At 45.8% G+C, this 19,910-nt stretch overlaps 1 long non-coding RNA gene across 1 annotated transcript; it reads left to right on the forward strand.

Moving 5' to 3' along the window:
• The first annotated feature begins 377 nt into the window (after positions 1–377).
• Positions 378–18,797, forward strand: LOC111171551 (uncharacterized). The gene is made up of 3 exons (XR_002643679.2): positions 378–879; positions 12,147–12,254; positions 18,400–18,797. It is a non-coding gene; the product is annotated as an uncharacterized LOC111171551 (long non-coding RNA).
• Positions 18,798–19,910: the final 1,113 nt, after the last annotated feature.

Genomic DNA, 19,910 nt, shown 5'->3' on the forward strand with positions numbered 1-19,910 from the left:
TATTAGCCAGTGTTTGAGTGATTTAACTGGCATCTTATGGAGTGACGTCTGAAAATGCTCTACAATTTATTAACACAAAGTTCTTTCATGCGCACTGTCTCAATTCATCTTCATATTCGTCCAATGAGGGAGTCATCCCATTTTACAGATGAAGAAAGGGAGGCTCAGAGAAAATAAAGTGAATGCAAAACCAATGAGTGGCTGCATTAGGACCTCAGATAAGTGTCTTCCTTCCCAGTTTACCCTGTTGTGAGTCATCTCAAAGGGGCCTAGGAATATTTGTATCCAAATATACATAATGAATGTATGTACCCTAAATGTACTCAGAATAACTACACATTGGTTTTGTGCTTGTATTTTACATAGTGGGCATTTCCTCAAGAATAAGCATTAGGTAACATGGGAGTAAAGATTATGTGCAAAGAGATCTGAGTTGGGGGTCAGGACTCCTAGGTTCTGGTCTGCTCCATCATGAATGCTGGTGACCTCGATTAACTTACCTTCTAGGGCCTCATTTTTCTCTTCTGAAAAACCAGCTGGTTGGGTTTTATGAACTCATGTTTCCTTCCAGCTATTTCAGATATGCTGATGGCATTTAAGACTGAGTTACCTAGAAATACTCACATCAGCGTAGTCTCGAAATGGAGCTGATGAGAAAACCAGCATCTGTGTCGTGGCAACCTACCCATTCACTCCCAGGGGTTCCCTACCTGGCCACAAGATGGTCTAATTGACATAGAGTGTTTCTACTGTGGGGCACCACATGAAATGTTTCTTTTCTTTAACAGCGGAGGCAGAAGAACTCTTTTAAAAGAAGCAAAGCAAATCTACAGGTTTAAAAGAATCAAAGTAAATCTACACTCCCGCCTTCTTGAACAGGTAAGTTAGCCCCACGTATCTCACCTCATTAGACGAAAACAGGTGTTGTGTGATGCTGCCTATCCTTCTTCCTAGGGAGTGGTTAAATCTTCTAGCTATGAGTAATTGGAGGCAAAGTCTCCCCGTTGGTCTGTTTTCATGTCATCCTCCTATTTGGACGACATACTTGTCCACCTAGATTTGTCATCTTCTGTTGGTAGGGTCGTCTCTAGATATTCTAGAAGGGTGCTGGCTGAGGCTCTTCCTCAAGCTTTCCCTCTGCCTTGATTCAATCCTGATTTTTCAAGCTTAAGGGCCTGCTGCTGTTCCTTTTCTTTTTTTCACCGTTTTTATCTCTGTACTTTCACATTCACATCTCTCGTTACATTTCCTGTAGTAGACTAGTATTTCTTAAACGTGTATGATGTGCTACTCAATGTATCAGAAGAAAAAAATTCTTGTGGCTTTCCCCACCACCACCACTCTGCTAAAATTGACTTAAATTGTGTTTCTTTTTATATCACCTGAACATGTGCAAATCTAAAAATGGGTTTTTAAAAATCCTTAGGTTTACAGCCTTCATATGATATATAAGACCAAAACAACCTTACAAACGAAGTACAAATAACACTACAAAATCTTAACTAACTGTATTAATTTACTGTGGCAGACAATGCTGTTTTAAACTGCTGAAATGAAATGTCTGCACAGGATGTGACTGTGGTATGGGCTGTCACTGTTTGGCATGCCTGCGCCATTATGGGCCACTCAATCCTGCCATCTTTTTCTGCCACCCAAACTACTGGCAAGTCTTCATTTGTTCAACACACCAACTGGCCTTTGCTTATCATAAATGCATCATTTCCATATTTTTAAATAAAGCTGTATATATTTAAGGTGTACAACATAGGGGTTTGATACACACACAGTGAAATGATTACTAGTCAAGCTACTTAACATATCTTCTCACATAGTTACCTTGCTGTGTGTGTGATGAGAGTATCTGAAATCTACTGTCAGCAAATTTCCGGTATTCAATACAGTATTTTTAGCGACAGTCATCACGCTGTACCTTAGACCTCTAGGCCTATGCATCCTACTTAACTCTAACCTTGTATCTTTAACTGACACGTCCTTATTTCCCACACACCCCCACCCTTGGTAACCACCATTCTCCTCTCTGCTTCTATACATCCGACTTTTGTAAATTCCACATATAAGTGAGATCATGCCATTTTTTCTTCCTGTGTATGGCCTACTTGGCTTAGCATAATGTCTTCCAGGTTCATCCATGTTGTTGCAAATGGCAGGATCTCCTTTTTCAAGGCTGAATAATGTTCCACTGTGTATATATACACCATAATTTCTTTATTCATTCATCCATCAATGGATACTTAGGTTGTTTCCATATCTCGGCTATTGTGAATAATGATGCAATGAGTGCAGTAGCACAGACATCACATCTCTTTGAGGAGTACTGACTTTACTTCCTTTCAGTATATACTCAGAACAGGAATTGCTGGATCATATTACAGTTCCACCAGCCCTCATGGTGATCATTTTGAAACGTATAGAAATATTGAATCACTATGCTGTGTAACATGAACATAGTGTTGTAGGTCAATTATACTTCAAAAACAAACAAACAGGGCTTCCCTGGTGGCGCAGTGGTTAAGAATCCGCCTGCCAATGCAGGGGACACAGGTTCGAGCCCTGGTCCGGGAAGATCCCACATGCCGCAGAGCAACTAAGCCTGTGCGCCACAACTACTGAGCCCACGCGACTAAAGCCCGTGTTCCACAAAAAGAGAAGCCACCGCAATGAGAAGCCCGCGCACCGCAACACCCGCGCACGGCAACAGAGTAGCCCCTGCTCACAGCAACTAGAGAAAGCCCACGCACAGCAACGAAGACCCAACACAGCCAAAAATAATAAATAAATAAAAATAAAACAAACAAACTCCTAGATAGATCAGATTTGTGCTTACTATAGGCAGGGGGTTCAGGGAGGGTACAAAGGCAGTCAAAAGATACAAACTTCCAGGCAGAAATAAATAAGTACTAGGAAGATAATGTACAACATGATAAACATAATGAACACCACTGTACGTTATATATGAAAGAGAGTAAATCCTCTCATGGGTGAGCTCTCATCACAAGGAAAAAAATTGTTTCTGTTTCTTTAATTTTGCATCTGTATGAAATGATGGACATTCACTAAACTTACTGTGGTCATCATTTCATGATGTATGTAAGTCAGACCATCGTGCTGTACAACTTAAACTTACACAGTGCTATGTGTCAATTATATATCAATAAAACTGGAAGAAAATTAAATAATAAAATTAGATTGATTAAAAACTGACTTTTTTTTAAATGATAGAAAAGAAAAAACATCAAAGTGTATCACATGGTGTCAGAATAAGTACCGTATACAGGAAATTGTTTCAAACACACACACACACACACACACACAGGGGTGACCAATCCAAAGAGATACTGCATCACCTCTGGAGCAGGGCCCTGCCGGCCCACTGTCGTTGCCTAATCATGGCTCCTGACAATATCAGGTCCTGATCCCTGGAATCTGTAAATGTTACTTTACAAGGAAAAGGGGTTTTTGCAGCAGTGATTAAGTTAAGGACCTTGAGATGGATAGATTATCCTGGATTATCTGTGTGGGCCACAATTGCACAATCCTACGTGTTCTTAAAAAAGAAAGGCAGAGGGAGATCTGACACAGATAGAAGCACAGCCCTGCTAGCACCTTGGTTTTGATCCAGTGAAACTGATTTCAGACTTCTGGCATCAAGAACTGTAGGAGAATACATATCTGCTATTTTAACCCAGTTTGTGGTTATTTGTTACAGCAGTAACAGGAAGCTACTACACTTGCCCTCTCCCCTCACCTCTGCTGGTTCCTGCATCCTGGGGTGGTTCGGGGCGATCCCAGAGGAGGCACCAAGACTATCAGGGAGGTGGGGATGGTGACAGGAGACCCAGAGCTGTTTACCAATTAGCTTACAGTATTTTCATATTTTCACAAGTGGTGCAGCTGCCCTGGTCTGGATGGGCTGCTTGTCAGCCCTACTTATGTGTGCGTGAATATCAGTGTATGGGAAACTGGGTCACCAGTAAAATGGATTCCTTCTGTGGGTGGATGTCAAAAAAAAAAAAGATTGAAGGCCACTAATCCAGATGACCCAGAATATGCTTAGACTGAGTAACTTTTTTTTCAGGTCGCCATCAATATGAAAATACAAAATTTATGTATTTATTTAAAATCATCGAGATTTTTAAAAATATTTATTTATTTATTTGGTTGCACTGGGTCTTAGTTGCGGCAAGCGGGCTCCTTAGTTGCAGCTCACCGGCTCCTGAACTGAGGCACGTGGGCTCCCTAGTTGCAGCTCACAGGCTCCTTAGTTGTGGCATGCGAACTCTTAGTTGTAGCAGCATGTGGGATCTAGTTCCGTGACCGGGGATCGAAGCCAGGGCCCCAGCATTGAGAGCGTGGAGTCCTACCCACTGCGCCACCAGGGAAGTCCCCAAAATACAAAATTTAAATATCCTCATAGAGAATCTATGGACTCCCAAGACTCATCTGCAGGCTCTGAAAGACCCTCAGACCCCAGTTTGAGAAAGTCAGTAAAATCAATTTCCCTGTAGCATCAGGCAAGTATTTATCTTTCTACATCTCTTGAACCTTAAGCCTAATTTGTGTGGGCTCATCCACCCACAGGCTGTACCCACCTGCTCTCCCTTCTTAATCTGCTCCTGGCAACTGCACCTCAACGTGGCACTTTTACATGGACCAGCTGCCCACTAGGGCAGGTCTCAGGCCTCAGTGGACCTGCCCTTGGCTGTGCAGGCTGGGAATCACTCTGACCTTCTGACCTCACCTGTCCTCCACCTGGCTCAGCCTCAGGACCTCAGAGTCTTTTTGTTCCTGTGAACCCTGGGCTCTTTGCTGTCTGTAGTCTCAGAGCACTGACTTATCTTAGCCCCACGGTCTTAGAAGCAAAGATTTTGAATAAAATCCTGCTTTAAAAGCAAAACAAAATAAAAACACTACCTCTAAGGTATAACAAACTTCTTTTTCTGGGGCTTGTTTTCTGCTGAAGCCCCGCAGAAAAGTTTTGAGCAACCAGTACATGGAGTTCCCATCCCTGTGGCACACGACCCTCCCCCTCCCACCTCTTTCCCACCCCAGGTCACCTCAGACTCCAGTTCCATCTTAGGGACACCAGAGGTCCTGCCCTGAGGTGAAACCTCCCTCTGCATGACCCAGGTGTCCTTCTCTCTTGCCAAACCATTTCCTTATTCACGCACCAACCAACCTATGAGTCTTGAATGTTACTAGAGCTTGTACTGACCTCGACATACTATTTTCACGTACATTTGGCCATCCGACCCTCACCACAAACTTGGATATTGGTTGTGTTTGTATCACTTCATTTTACAAATGAAAAAACTGGGACTTCAAGTTCAAGAGACCCATTACTCTATGCTATTCATCTAGTAAGTGGCAGAGCTGGCCCATCTTTTGGCTCTTGCTCCTGTCTACTGCCCTCTGCACCTCTTTGCCTTATCCTCTGTGTATAGTAAAGCTAAAATTAGGGAAAGGGAAGAGAGGAATTCTTCACCCTCTCCCTCCAACAGGGGCTGCCAGCCTGGAATTACACAGAATCTTCCCTACCTTGAAGTTGAATGAATTTAAACATTGGTCTTACCCTTATAAGTAGTAGCACAGATGACAACCTACCTGGTATAGTTTGAGATGCCTGGGGAAGGCCCTCCCCTCACCCTGAAACCTGACGAGGTGGCTGAAATCGGAACTCCACTATTAGAGTCCACTCTTTTTGAGTCTCAGAGTCATGGGGTAGCAGAACTTTGGGGTCAGACACATTAGGATTCCAAACCCATTTCCACTCCTTAGTTGTGTGGCCTTCGGCAAGTCTATCCTTTCTGCAGTTCTCATCTGCATAGTGGACAGGACCCACTACATAATTTGTGAAGCCCAATGCAAATGAAAATTCAGGGCCTCCTCAGATGGCGACAGCAAGAGCATTAAACCAAAGGTGGGGCCCTTCTAAGCATGGGAATTTCCATCCATGAAGCCAGCCCTGAGAGTGGAGGATTGTTTTTTGGGAAGAGTGTTAGGAGAATTTAGTTCTTAATGAAATGTTCCATTCCTTTCCGATCAGTCTATGGTTGTCCAGCTATGGATGGAGCCCATCTGGCGGGCTCTCTGCAAATGCAGGTTCGCGGTGCTTTCCTAGCCTATCCTGATTCCAGGGTAGGGCCCAGACATGTGTGTTTTAACGAGGATCTCCAGAGATTCTAATGAAAATGTCAACCTCTCTCTGAAGAACTTAGACAGTTAGTGCTTTAACTAGCAGTTAACTCCCTGAAAATGTTGGTTTTATAAACCCCAGTATATAGCTGACCCAGTGACCCTGGTCCCCTATGTGTGCCCTGGAGGAAAGAGCCACTGAAAGAGCCAGCCACCAGGAGATTTAACATTTGGGATCCCTGGTGTGCTATGGCGTGAAGCATCCTCAGCTGAACAAAACTCCCTGTGAGGAACAGCAACCCAAACAGTGGCTGGCCTTGGGACAGCCTTTGTCTGCCTCATTCCTCGCTGCCTTTCCACCTGAGATCCTCAAGCACTCCTCCGGCTTCTTGAATTCTGCCCCCAGGAGCCAAGCGGGTGCTGCAGAAGTACCTGCTCTCCCCTCAGTACCCTCATTGTGCCCCACAGGTAGACCCCAGTTTACATCTAAGCCCCTCTCAATTCCCAAAGGAAAATGGGGCTTCTTCCCTAACATGGGATATGAAAGCACCTTGGAGTTTAGACATCCTGATAGCCTCCTTGAGGTGAGCAATTTGTATCCCTCACTTCATTTAAGCCTTACCACAACCTTCTGAGGGAGGTCTGTAACCCCATTTTACAGATGAGGAAGCTGAGGACAATTTGTGACCTTCCTTCATAGGAAGTGGTGGACATGGGATTTAAACACTACAACCCTGCAAGACAGATAACACATATATTAGCAATTCTTATTTTAGAGCTAAGGAAACCAAGGCCCAAATGGGTTAGGCAGTTCTCCAAACATAAATGCTACAAGCAGAAGAGCTGAGATTTGAACCCAGATGACCTGACCTCAGGCCCCAGGCTCTTCCCAGCTAACTTTCTCTGTGCTTTTCCAAATTTTCTTCCTTCCATCCTTGTCTTAGTCTGTTTGGACTGTTAGAATACCATAGACTGGGTGGCTTAAACAACAGAAAGTTACTTCTCATAGTTCTGGAGGCTGGGAAGTCCAAGATCAAGGTGCCAACAGATATAATGTCTAGTGAAAGCCTGCTTTCTGGTTCATAGAGCCTTTCCCTGTGTCACATGGCAGAAAGGGCAAGGGCAATCTCTAGGGTCTCTTTTAAAAGGGCACTAATTCCATTTGTGAGGGCTGCACCCTCATGCCCTAGTCACTTCTCAAAGGCCTCACCTCCAAACCATCACACTGGTGATTAGGTTTCAAAGTATGAATTTTGGGAGGGGGACACATTGAGTTTATAGCAGTCCTCTTCATCAGAAACCTAAGAGGCCCTGCTGCTTACTTAAGAAGGAGGCACTGAATTCAGCTGGAAGGAGGGAGCCTCAGCCTAGTGAGGGTCATGGCATCCTGACCTTGGCAGCCCACACACAAAGGTTGCATCAGCCTCTGTTGGAGAAGCACCTCTGGCAAGAAATGGGACCTAAGGAGGTTGATCCCAGGTGTGGTGGGTGTCTGGCTTCCAGGGCCATACCTGTCAGCTCTATTTGGGGAGCAAGGTCAGATGTGGATCCAGCTTCACAATCTAGGAAGCTGAAAGGATCCCTTCTTTCCCAAGATGCCATAACCAGGCCTCCTGTTCCTCCAACCACACTCACTGCCACACAGGCTGTCCCACAGGTCCTTCCTTGTTGACTCCCATACCCCCAGCCTCCACACCTGCTGCCATGGAAAGGAAATTGGAGGGCAGTCCCCCTCGAGTGACCCAGAAGCAAAGAGCTGTAGGGGAAGTAATGGACCCAGATGGTGGCAGACATTGCAGGAAAACAGCCTGCTGTTGGAGCCCCAGGGCATGCTTCCACCCTAGATTGCCACTGGCAGCATTCTGCAGTACTCAGGCCTGTCAAAAATTTAGATGATGTAGATGGGAAAAAAAAAATCCATCATAATGGGCACTTAGAAACATCTTAATCATCACGCTCATCGTCATTATTGGTAACTTGATTTTTACCACATTTTTTTTGTGCCAGGCATTACTCTTTGCATAGTAATCTATTCACTGAGCATTTAGCATGTCTAATTTCTTTACTTGTCTTGTCCCAGTGACCCTAAGGGGCTCACTCATTTTATAGATGAGAAAGTTCAAGCTTGGAAAACTAAAGTCATTTGCTCAGGGTCACACAGTAAGTGGTGGACCTCAAACTCAAATCCAAGTACTCCTGGCCCTGAAGCTGGTATTCATGATCTCTGTATTATGTAAATATCTTCCAGAGTCACTTCTAGAACTAGACAAAACAGATGAGACATGGCTTAAGCATATTGAAACTCTTAGAAGTAGTATAGCTTCCAAAAAAGGTAGCAGCGATTCAGTATAGGGGTCACCAAAAGAGGGATGTAGAGGTAATAAGGGAAACAACAAGGTGGATGCAACTGCCAAAAGGGTGGCCCTAGAATCAGTAACTTGGCAACTACCCCTCATACCTCGAAGGCCAAATCCATCCAATTATTCCCCAATCTACACAAAGGTAGAATTAGACAAAACCTGAAAATGTGTCTTCAACGGGGATTTGGGAGGCCATGGGTGGCTACTTAATGAACATTGGATGACAGTTCTTCCCCCAAACTGTAGCTTGTCAAACCTTCAAGCAGGTCCATCAAGGGACTAACTATGGGAGGGAAGCTCTATATAATTGGCTGGTTGAAAACATGGTGACCCTGGGAATGAAAAACATAAGTGGTTGGGTAGTTGAGACCTGCCCCGTATGCACAACAAATAACCCCAACACTAGACCCCCCAGAGGTCCCCAGATAAGGCCCATTCAGACCAGGGGACATATCCTGGAGAAAATTTGGCAGACTGATTTCACCGTCATGACAAGAGTACCAAGCAATTTTAGGTATCTCTTGGTGCTAGTAGACACATTTTCTGGGTAGATAGAAGCATTCTCCACTAGAACTAGAAGGGCAGCTGAAGTGGTTAAGGCACTACTAAAAGAAATAATCCCCAGGTTTGGGCTCCCAGGATCCTTACAAAATGATAACGGTCCAGCATTTGCATCTCAAGTGACAGAGGGAATAACGAGTGCCCTGGGCATAAAACAGACCTTGCACTCAGCCTGGAGACCCCAAGGGGGGAAAGCCTTGAAACAGCCTTAGCTAAACTATGTCAGTCAACTCCAGTTGCCCTGCTCCGCCTGCAGTTAGCCCCAAGGGATAAGTTCAAGTTAAGTGCATTTGAACGCTTGTATGGTAGACCCATTCCCCAAGCCCCAGAGGAGGGACACTTTAACTTCCTTGAAATGGAACAACTCAAGTATGTCCCCCAGGTAGGAGAAACCATGGAAGCTCTCAGGAAATATGGTAACCACATGCTGCCCCCACCCAACGACTGGCTCTCCACCCACTGCCAGCCAAGAAACCGGTGCGCCTAAAAACCCGGAGAACTGGCAACTCACAAGATCAGCTCCCTCCTAAGTGGAACACACTGCCTGGTGAGCCTAACCACTCATTCTGCCCTGAAGTTGCAGGGCATCACTCCGTGGGCACATCACACTCCAGTGAAAGACCCCCAGCCCAAACCTCTAGAGAGAAAACCTGGGGCAACAGACCCCCCTGACTACTCTTGTGAACCTCTCCCTAGATTAGCAGGGAGGGCTCTGTGCTCTGTCCAATACATTGTGCTGTTTTTATGTCATTGCAAGTGGCCCCACTGCAGAAGTGCAGACAGGCCACTGGAAAAAGCAACTTGACTAACAGGAGGCCTTCAGCCTCACTGGGCCGAACAAATGCGCAGCGGGGTAAAACAGGCCTCCCCAGTATCACTTGGTTTCTCCTTTCCTGGGCCCTTTCACAACCATTGTTCTCTTGCTGATATGTGGGCCACATATCTTAAATTGTCTGATGTCCTTTGCCTCCAAAAGGTTAGAATCTATAAAACGTCAAATGCTGGTCGCTTAGAGCTACAAACAGTTAGGGCTGAGCCCTGGGGACAGCAAACAGATCTGAAGGCAGCAGTGAAGAAGTTCTGCTACGCTCCCTGGGGTTATGACAGTGATACCCAAACTCAGCAGGCCAGCAGCATCCCTCAAAAATGAGACGCAAACACCAGTCAGAACGGCCATCATCAAAAAATCTACAAACAATAAATGCTGGAGAGGGTGTGGAGAAAAGGGAGCCCTCTTGCACTGTTGGTGGGAATGTGAATTGATACAGCCACTATGGAGAACACTATGGAGGTTCCTTACAAAACTAAAAATAGAACTACTATACGACCCAGCAATCCCACTACTGGGCATATACCCTAAGGAAACCATCATTCAAAAACAGTCATGTACCAAAATGTTCATTGCAGCTCTACTTACAATAGCCAGGACATGGAAGCAACCTAAGTGTCCATCGACAGATGAATGGATAAAGAAGACGTGGCACATATATACAATGGAATATTACTCAGCCATAAAAAGAAACGAAATTGAGTTATTTGTAGTGAGGTGTAGTGAGGTGTAGAGTCTGTCATACAGAGTGAAATAAGTCAGAAAGAGGAAAACAAATACCGTATGCTAACACATATATATGGAATCTAAAAAAAAAAAAAGGTCATGAAGAACCTAGGGTCAGGACAGGAATAAAGACGCAGACCAACTAGAGAATGGACTTGAGAACACGGGGAGGGGGAAGGGTAAGCTGGGACAAAGTGAGAGAGAGACATGGACATATATACACTACCAAATGTAAAATAGCTAGTGGGAAGCAGCCGCACAGCACAGGGAGATCAGCTTGGTGCTTTGTGACCGCCTAGAGGGGTGGGATAGGGAGGGTGGGAGGGAGAGAGGCGGAAGAGGGAGGGGATATATGTATATGTATAGCTGATTCACTTTGTTATACAGCAGCAACTAACACACCATTGTAAAGCAATTATACTCCAATAAAGATGTTAAAAAAAAAAAATGAGAAGCAAGAAGAAAGACAGAGGAGGGATTTGTCACCAGCAAAACCCCCTGGGGTCCCCAGGGAAAAATAAGACGGAATCCAGGTGATAAGGTCTAACCTCTTCCTTTGTGCTTAGTCTAGTTTCGCTTGCCTGTAGGGGGCCGTGTGCAGAGGCGTCCCATCGGGTTAGACTTCCCAGTGCCAAATTGCCGCGCTGACACACTGCAGCTCAGCCGGCCATGTGCAGAAGCGCTGCACATGCACCTCAACCCAAGATGGCAGCAGCAGTAGGCTGCATGCAGAGAGGCTGTGCCCGCACTTAACTCTGGCCCCTCCCCCCCAGCCCAGACCCCTATAAAGCAGCCCCGTCCACCGCCTGTCAGGGAAAGTGTGTGCTATAGAGTGTGAGCTCGCACCTTTCCATTCTCTGATCCAAGAATGAAGCTTTCCTTTGCTTCTGAACCAAACTCCGCTTCATTCTATTGGTGCAAGCAATACTGGGCAGGAGGACCCTTATTGGGGCCCAACTCAAAAGGGTCAGTAACAGGAACTAAAGAAGACATGATATCTTCCTTCAGAGAGTGTGAGGTCTGACACTTCATAGCTATTGGCTAGCATGAAGCAAGAGCCTGGAACGGCCAGGGGACCACCAGGTGAAATCTAAGGATAGACTCCATGCTGTGGGATGCAGAAGGAGAGAAATGGAGCCCTGGTTCCCTCCATTGCTGGAGCAAACCTTACCTGATATCATCCCAACCACCAGACTTTTTATTCTTCTAACTAAATAATGTCTTCCACTATTTAAGCCAGTTGGAGTTGGATTTTCTGTTAATTACAACAGAGTACCCTGCTATATTAGTCCTCTTGCTGTTCTCGTTCCCTGTCCATTGCTGGAGGCCTCTTTCTCACAGGGGAAAAAAGAGGAGAGAAGAAAAGAAGAAAGGATTTGAAAGCCAAGTCTGGGAATTTGACTTCTTGGTAGCTGCTCTGGAAAGAGGTCCGACAGGGGACACTCAGAGCTGTTGGCCAGAATATGTTCCAAAATTATTTGGAAATGTCAATGTCCATCCTCTCCCTTCTCCCACAGATAATCAAGAGTTGGCTAAGAGTGATAATCCCCACCAAGTACAGCCAAGGAAATATCACCGCTCTGGAATCCTGAGTCTTTCCAGAGGTACAAGCCATCATGTTCAGAGTGAGTTCCAGGGCTGGGGGCAGAGGCCACCTCGTGTTAGTGACCCATCTGGGACACCTCAAGCCATTTCATAGACACTGGGAGGGCTGCCTGTAAGCAGTCCTGCTGGCTCCTCCTCTGCACTTCTATCCTGACCCGGAGGACAAGATGAGATGAGGCCTGAGGGCCAATCTCACGACCAGTGAGTCAGTACAAGAACTCAAGGTCACAACACAGCCCCTCCTGGGAGCAGGATCTGAGACAAGGCATGAGGCTTAGTGGTTCCTTGATGTGCCAGGCGAGAAGCTGGAGACAGCTAGGACCACCTGAGATTGGTCTGCACCCAAGATGGGGGAGAGAGGTGGGCCTGGGGGACAACAGAGTAACAGTCCACAAGCCAGGACAGCCAATGGGCTGGGCCAGCTCAGGGGCAAATCAGGCGACTGCCAGCACCTCAAGTTCCAAGAGAAGGGAACACATCACAGCAGCAGGGTTTTAGGGAGACGGTCCCTCCCCCAGGGGTGAGTCCATGAGGGGTAGAGTCCCAACCCCCAGTCTCTAGCTCCAACACATACTAGCTGTGTTCCCTCAAAGGATCTCTTAAGAGGTTCAGGTTCCTCACCTGGAAAACAGGAATAACAATAATTCCTCCCTTATAAGATTGTTGTGATGAATAAATGCATGTTAAAAGCTTAGGACAATGCCTGGCACACAGTTGAACTCAACACAAGGCAGCTCCTTGGCTACTGGGGCGACCGGGAGCTAAGATCCAATGGGGAAGCGGCAGTGAGCAAACCAGGAGACCAACGCTCACCCGTCTCTAATCGCTCAACACTTCGCATCTACAGTGGGCCAGGCTCCCAGCTGCAGAAGGAGAGGCGGATAAGAGCCAGAGTTCACCCTCCAGCTCCGAGAGCCTCAGGGAAGCCGAGTCCCCACAAGGGCTGGACCAAGGCCTTCCCTCCAGCCCTAAGTGAGGCCCCTCTGAAATGGGGATGGGCAGGCCTCACTGGGGAGCTCTCAGTGGGCTGCCTCTGGGGTCTAGGAAGGGCAGAGCCTGGAGAAACAGGCAGGAACAGACAGAGGTAAATGGGGCCTGGAGAGCAGGGGCACTACACAGAGTTGGCCAAGTGGGTGCCTGTCCATGGCCCCCTGTTTCCTGTTCTCCTTGGTGTCATGGGTCGATCAGCAAGTCCGAGGGAAAACCAAAGGGATGAGAGTCTTTGTCTCTACTTGTGTGGTTCAGAATTTCCTTAACCAATGCCCTTGAATTTTCACCCATGTTTCTGTATTTCATTGTTAAAAGTTAAAGAAAATAATTCTTTTTTAAAAAGACTCTATTCCACAAGAATATCCCTGTGTCCCGTGAATGCACTTGGAGCCTCCGCTCCCTCAATGGAGGTCAGGAGAGGTGGTGGAGCAGAATGCAGAGGGTACACCCAGAGCAAGGTGGCTGCATTTGGAACCCAGCACCACTACACCCCCAATATGAGAGCTGTGTGATCCTGGACATGTTCGCTAACCTCTCTGTGCCTTGGCTTCCATCTTTTTAAAAAATGGTGACAATGGTAACTTAAACTGGCTAATAAGTATAAAAGCACTCAAAACACTACTTGGTGCTTGGTAAAAGCTTGGTAGAGTATTTGCTAATACTGCTCCCGTGGCCCTAATCCATATTTCCCCCAAGCCCTGCAGCTCCCCCCAAGCCTCTGAGCTCCCAGCTGAGACCCAGGGGCCTTTTTATTTTTTTGGAAATATTTTATTTATTTGGTTGCACTGGGTCTTAGTTGTGGCAGGTGGGCTCCTTAGTTGTGGCATGCAAACTCCCAGCTGCGGCATGCATGTGGGATCTAGTTCCCTGACCAGGGATAGAACCCGGGCCCCCTGCATTGGGAATGTGGAGACTTAACCACTGTGCCACCAGGGAAATCTCCAAGGGCCTTTTTAATTGCCCAGTTACAGCCCAGAGTGTGGCACCAACCACACGTTTACAGGTTGAATGTAGCCACTGGGATTCCTTTGGTTACAAGTAGCAGTAAACCTGCCCCAAACTCAGATTTGGAGCACCAAATCTCACCAAAAATGAGATGTTATGAGTGCATATAACTGAAGAGTGCATGGCTCGGTTCAGATGCTCAAAGAGTGAGGTCAGGCTCTAGTGTCACTCTGTCAACTTTCTCTGCTTGATGTGTTAACTCCATTCTCAGACTGATCTCTACTCATTCTCACAAAATGGCTGCCAATAGCTGCAGGAGCTGCCTCCTCCCTGGCTCAAAATTAGTGAGAAAAGAATGGAACTACTTCCCTACAGGCTCAAACAAAAGCCCTCAATCCAATCTCCTTGCTACATAATAGTCACCAGTGTTGGGATTAGCAAGGTCTGGGTCAAGGGCCACCCCCCAGAGGCAGAAACAGAGCCATGTAGAGAAATGGATGTCCAAACAGAAGTTGTCCACGACTCCTCTCCACAAAAAAAAAAAAAAAGGTTTGTAATATTTGAGGAAGGCAGAAGAGGATAATCCTATAGGAAGGAAATTTTCTGCTTTCTGTTTCCTTAACATCTCTAAGCAGTTCATCGCCTTTTTCCATCCCAAAAATGAGAGTCAGGGCAAGTTGTAGCTTGACAGCGAAGAAACCATGCTTGGGAATACGACTGGACCAAATTCTGGCTTTGTGGCTGACCGCCTCTGTGACCCAGGACAACTGACTGTTCGCCTTGGGCCTCGGTCTGCTTGTCTATAAAACAAGAGCAATAATCCTACCTACGTCACCGGGGTGTTGTTAAGAATTAAATAAAAGAATAATGCCTGTCTGGCCCACAGTAAATAATGAATTTGTACTTGTAGTTGTTATTAGTGCGTGGGTGTTCCTACCCAGCTCTGCTCTGTCTCACTCAGCGCTGGGCTCTGGGCCGACAGCCTTCAAGAGAGAGAAGGGGGCAGGGAGGGCCCTCCTTGAGTGACCGGCTCCCCTCCGAGGGCAAGAAGTATAGGACCCAGGAAGGCCAGGCTGGAGCACAGGCCCGAGGGTGGGAACCGGCCAGCACCAAGGAATTCCTAGGAAGTACTCGCTACCCCTGAGTTCAGAAGAAAAACACAGCATCTCTTTTTGCCTTCCTAGCCCTCTCTGCTGAGGGAAGCAGTGAAAACCTCGATCCAAACAAGACCCAAAGCTATGCCAGCATTTGCATACAGAGTGTTTATATAGATTAGGACCTCTCTGTTGACTCTCAGCTTAAACCTCCCAGGCTTTGTAGTTCAGGAAAGTTTAATGTTCTGTTTCATGAAGTTCCTTGTCATCCTAAGTGGCTCTGTCAGCTCTTAGAAGGGAAACTTCCCCCTTCAGGGTACATTTCCCCTGCCCTGAGCCGGAGAGCCCCGTTGCTAAGGGCATCTGTTCTGTTTGCTTATGAGAAGTACAGATGTGAATAGTCTCCAAGTTGCATCTTTTGTTCTGCTCATCTGGCAGCCGGGGCAGCCGGCTGATGTAACAGCTGCAGAACACTGGGGGTCCCCGAAGGGGGAAAGAGAGAAAAGAAAAAAGGCAAACGTAGCCCAGGAGAATATGCCAGCGCTCAGAGGCTTCCAAGAATTGGATCTATTCTTAGGAATCTCACTCCACATCACTCCAACCTTCATGGAGGCAGATGGGAGGCAATTTAGTTCAACCCATTTCTGTTGAGCCCTCACGGGGCAGCTGTGAGGGAAGATGGTGGCTCAAAAGGATCATGTAGATGCAGTTTCAGCCCACTGTGGGAGTACACTCCTGGCTGGGGAAGAGCTGGCTTTACTGTGAAAGGGGCTAAATCACAAAGTGTTAATTAGTGTCACATCCCTACCAGAGGAGAGGACCAGTGGATTTATGAGCAGGTGCTCAAATATTATCTGAGCCAAGCTAATTGTCAAAACGACAGATACTTCTTGAGTAGCCAGTGGGTTTCCCACACTGTGAAAGCACGAGATGAAGACTAGACGGTCGAGAAATATTTGTCTAGTTGATGACTACCTCAAACTTACACCCAAATTAACTTCACATAGCACAATAATTCCATGAAATAGGTAGGAGAAAGCATAGGTGAATACTAATCCAAATCCAGTCACATCCGATCACCTCCCCTTGCTGCCTCATTGGTCCAAAGCCACCATGGTCTCTCACCTGGGTTATGGCATTTGCTTCCTAACTGGTCCCCCTTCTTCCACCTCTGCTAGCCCACCCCTTTTTGAGTTTATTCTCAACACAGCAGCCAAGGTAATCCTGTGAACACTAAGTTGTATCATGTCGCTCTTGTGCTCAAAAGCCTCCAGTTTTGGACTTCCCTGGTGGCGCAGTGGTTAAGAAGCCGCCGGCCAATGCAGGGGACACGGGTTCAAGCCCTGCCCCAGGAAGATCCCACATGCCATGGAGCAGCTAAGCCCGTGCGCCACAACTACTGAGCCCGTGCGCCACAACTACTGAAGCCCGCGCACCTAGATCCCGTGCTCTGCAGCAAGAGAAGCCACCACAATGAGAAGTCCGCGCACCACAACGAAGAGTAGCCCCCGCTCACTGCAACTAGAGAAAGCCCGCGCACAGCAACAAAGACCTAACGCGGCCAAAAATAAATAAATAAATAAATAAATAAAATAATTGGAAACAGGAGGCATGGCTCCCAGAGGTTACCTAGGGAATGGTTTAAAAAAAAAAAAAAGCCTCCAGTTTTTTCCCATCTCACAAAGGGCTAAAGCCAAAGTTCTTCCAATGAATGGCTTTCAGGGCCCTAGGTGGTGTGTGCCCCCATGTGAGTGGAGGCACATGTGAGTGGAGGCATGTGAAAGTGGCTGCCAGAGCCTCCATATCTGACATCACGTGCAGCAGAGATGAGTTTTTCCTTGCAGAGCCTCTAGAATCTGCAGAATCGTGAAGGATAAACAATCATAACTTTTGTGAGCCACTAAGTTTAAAATGCTTTGTTACACAGCAATAGTCATTAAGATTTCATATTTTTTTTAAAGTTCACTGCTAAAAAGATTCAAAAACCACTATTATAGAAAAATATTTAATGAAAAGATAAACGCTTCATTACGCATTAAATTTCAAAAGGCTACAAAATAGTATGTGTAAAACTAAAAAACATTTTTAGTATACAAAGTATCTATAAAGTTCTCACGTAGCTTGAATTTTTAATAAATTCACTTCTATAATCGGTATAAACAACTTGCAAAATGCAACTCAAGATTTTAACAAAACTGCCAGTGATTTGTTTGCTCTAATTTCTTTATAGAGGGAAAGTGAGCAAGAGGGAAAGAAAACAAATTTTCATTTATTTCTAAACCACTTACTATCTAAACTAGACATTGTCCTCAAAATCCCAGGAAGGGAAAGGCAAAAAGAAATAGAATAAGTTAATTCTTAGGATGAGCTACCAAGAACCCAGTTCCTGATGACTTGGGAAATTTGGACAAGTTTTGGGTGTTTTTATTTTTATTTTTAAAATTTATTTATTTATTTTATTTTTGGCTGCGCTGGGTCTTCATTGCTGAGCGGGGGCTTTCTCTAGTTGCGGTGAGCGGGGGCTACTCTTTGTCGAGGTGCGCACGGGCTTCTCGTTGCGGTGGCTTCTCCTGTTGTGGAGCACGGGCTCTAGGCACATGGGCTTCAGTAGTTGTGGCTCGCGGGCTCTAGAGCGCAGGCTCAGTAATTGTGGCGCACGGGCTTAGTTGCTCCATGGCATGTGGGATCTTCCTGGACCAGGGCTCGAACCTGTGTCTCCTGCATTCCACTGTACCACCAGGGAAGCCCTCCCCGGGTGTTTTTAAATATGTTTTGTTTCATGTAGCTGTTGGCGGCAGTGGTAGTGGTGGTGCCTTTGACCCAGCGCCAAGCTAGATGCAGTTCCATTGTATTGCTGGAGAGACTAGCCTGGCTACGGGGCAGGTGAAACTGATTCCCTGTGTTCCTTCTCTGTGATTCCTTAACTCTTCCCTAGTGTCTCTAGTCCAGTGTGTGTCACTGCTCCTTTTAAACAGAATAAGCCTAAGTCAATACAACCACACTGAGTTTTCAGGCGGCTAAAATTTCATTCTTTTTATGAAGCCTCCCTCACCCTGACATTGATTTTTTTTTTTTGAAACAAAGTGCAGTCGTTTACATTTTTCAGAGTTTTATTTCATCTTCTTGTTTTCAACAGTGCTTCCAGCCTGTCAAGTCCAATTGAACCTTAGTTGGATCAACACTTATACAAGCTGCTCCTCTCTGGGACTTCCCTGGTGGCGCAGTGGTTAAGAATCCGCCTGCCAATGCAGGGACACGGGTTTGAGCCCTGGCTCAGGAAGATCCCACATGCCGCAGAGCAACTAAGCCCGTGTGCCACAACTACTGAGCCTGTGCTCCAGAGCCCGAGAGCCACAACTACTGAAGCCGCGCGCCTAGAACCCATGCTCCACAAGAGAAGCCACCGCAATGAGAAGCCCGCGCACACCGCAACGAAGACTAGCCCCACCTCGCCGCAACTAGAGAAAGCCCTTGTGCAGCAACAAAGACCCAACGCTGCCAAAAATAAATAAATACATTTATAAAACAAAAACAAACAAGCTGCTCCTCTCTGCCTTAGGTCCTCTGGAAATTTTACAAATGTGTCTTGGGTGTCTTCATTGAGAAAAATGAACTTTTATACTCTGTTGGAGTGGGTGGAGTCTTCCTGCAGAATTTCATAGTCATTTAGTGTTTAAAAATCTCACAAACACCACCAGAAGATTAAAATAGTGTCAGACACCATGTTTATCTCTAAACTGTGTTGTTTTTGAGGTCGTGCTGCTGTGCACAGAAATGTGTCCAGCAAGGTCCTGCATATGATCCAGATGAAAAGCGCGGTAGCCTTGCGAGTTAACTACTGCTCTGATTTATTGTTTACGCAGGAAGTTTTTTCTCCCCATGCAATGTAAGTCAAACTTAGTGTTTGTCACCAATAAATGGTAATACTAAAAAAACAAACAAACAAACAAAAAAAACAAAAAAAACTAGTGTCAGACAAAAAGGTGGGAAGTATCCGAGCAGGAATTAGGTGACTTAAAGATGAAGTGCCCACAGCCACACCCAAAGTAAACATGAAACTCCCCTGAGAATCCCTTCATTTCAGTGACTGTTCCACAAATGTACTAACCCTTTCTGAGGTCCAATGCAAATATCTGTTCTGTGTTTATTATTCTAATATGTCAACGTCCTCTTCCTATTTGCCGATGTAAGTTCTTTTGAGGCAGGGATAATTGTTGTTATTTGGTTAAACAGAACACAGGATTAGGGGCTTCTCAAATGCTGGATGGGGAAAAAATGGGATGAGTCACAGTAACATGCAGGATGTTTCTATAAAAATGCCTTTTAAACATTTAATAAACATAACAAATCAATGGAGAAGGAAAGGATTATTCAATAAACAATGGCAGGATATTCATTAGACATCTTGAAGAGGAGGAAAAACTCTATTTCAGCCTTAAATTCATGCCCTGAATCAAAATAAATTCTAGAAAGATTAAAGAGACATATGATGCAAAAGCAGATCACTAAACAGACATGTAAGATTGAGGGTCCAGAAATAAATGCTTATATTTATTGTTACATTTATGGTCAATTGATTTTCAACAAAGGTACCAACACAACTCACTGGTGAAAGGATAGCCTTTGTAACAATTAGTGCTGGGACAA

Source organism: Delphinapterus leucas, chromosome 5, assembly GCF_059928025.1.
Source record: "Delphinapterus leucas isolate spDelLeu-1000000601 "Yukka" chromosome 5, BTC_Dleu_Yukka2, whole genome shotgun sequence".
Taxonomy (NCBI): domain Eukaryota; kingdom Metazoa; phylum Chordata; class Mammalia; order Artiodactyla; family Monodontidae; genus Delphinapterus; species Delphinapterus leucas.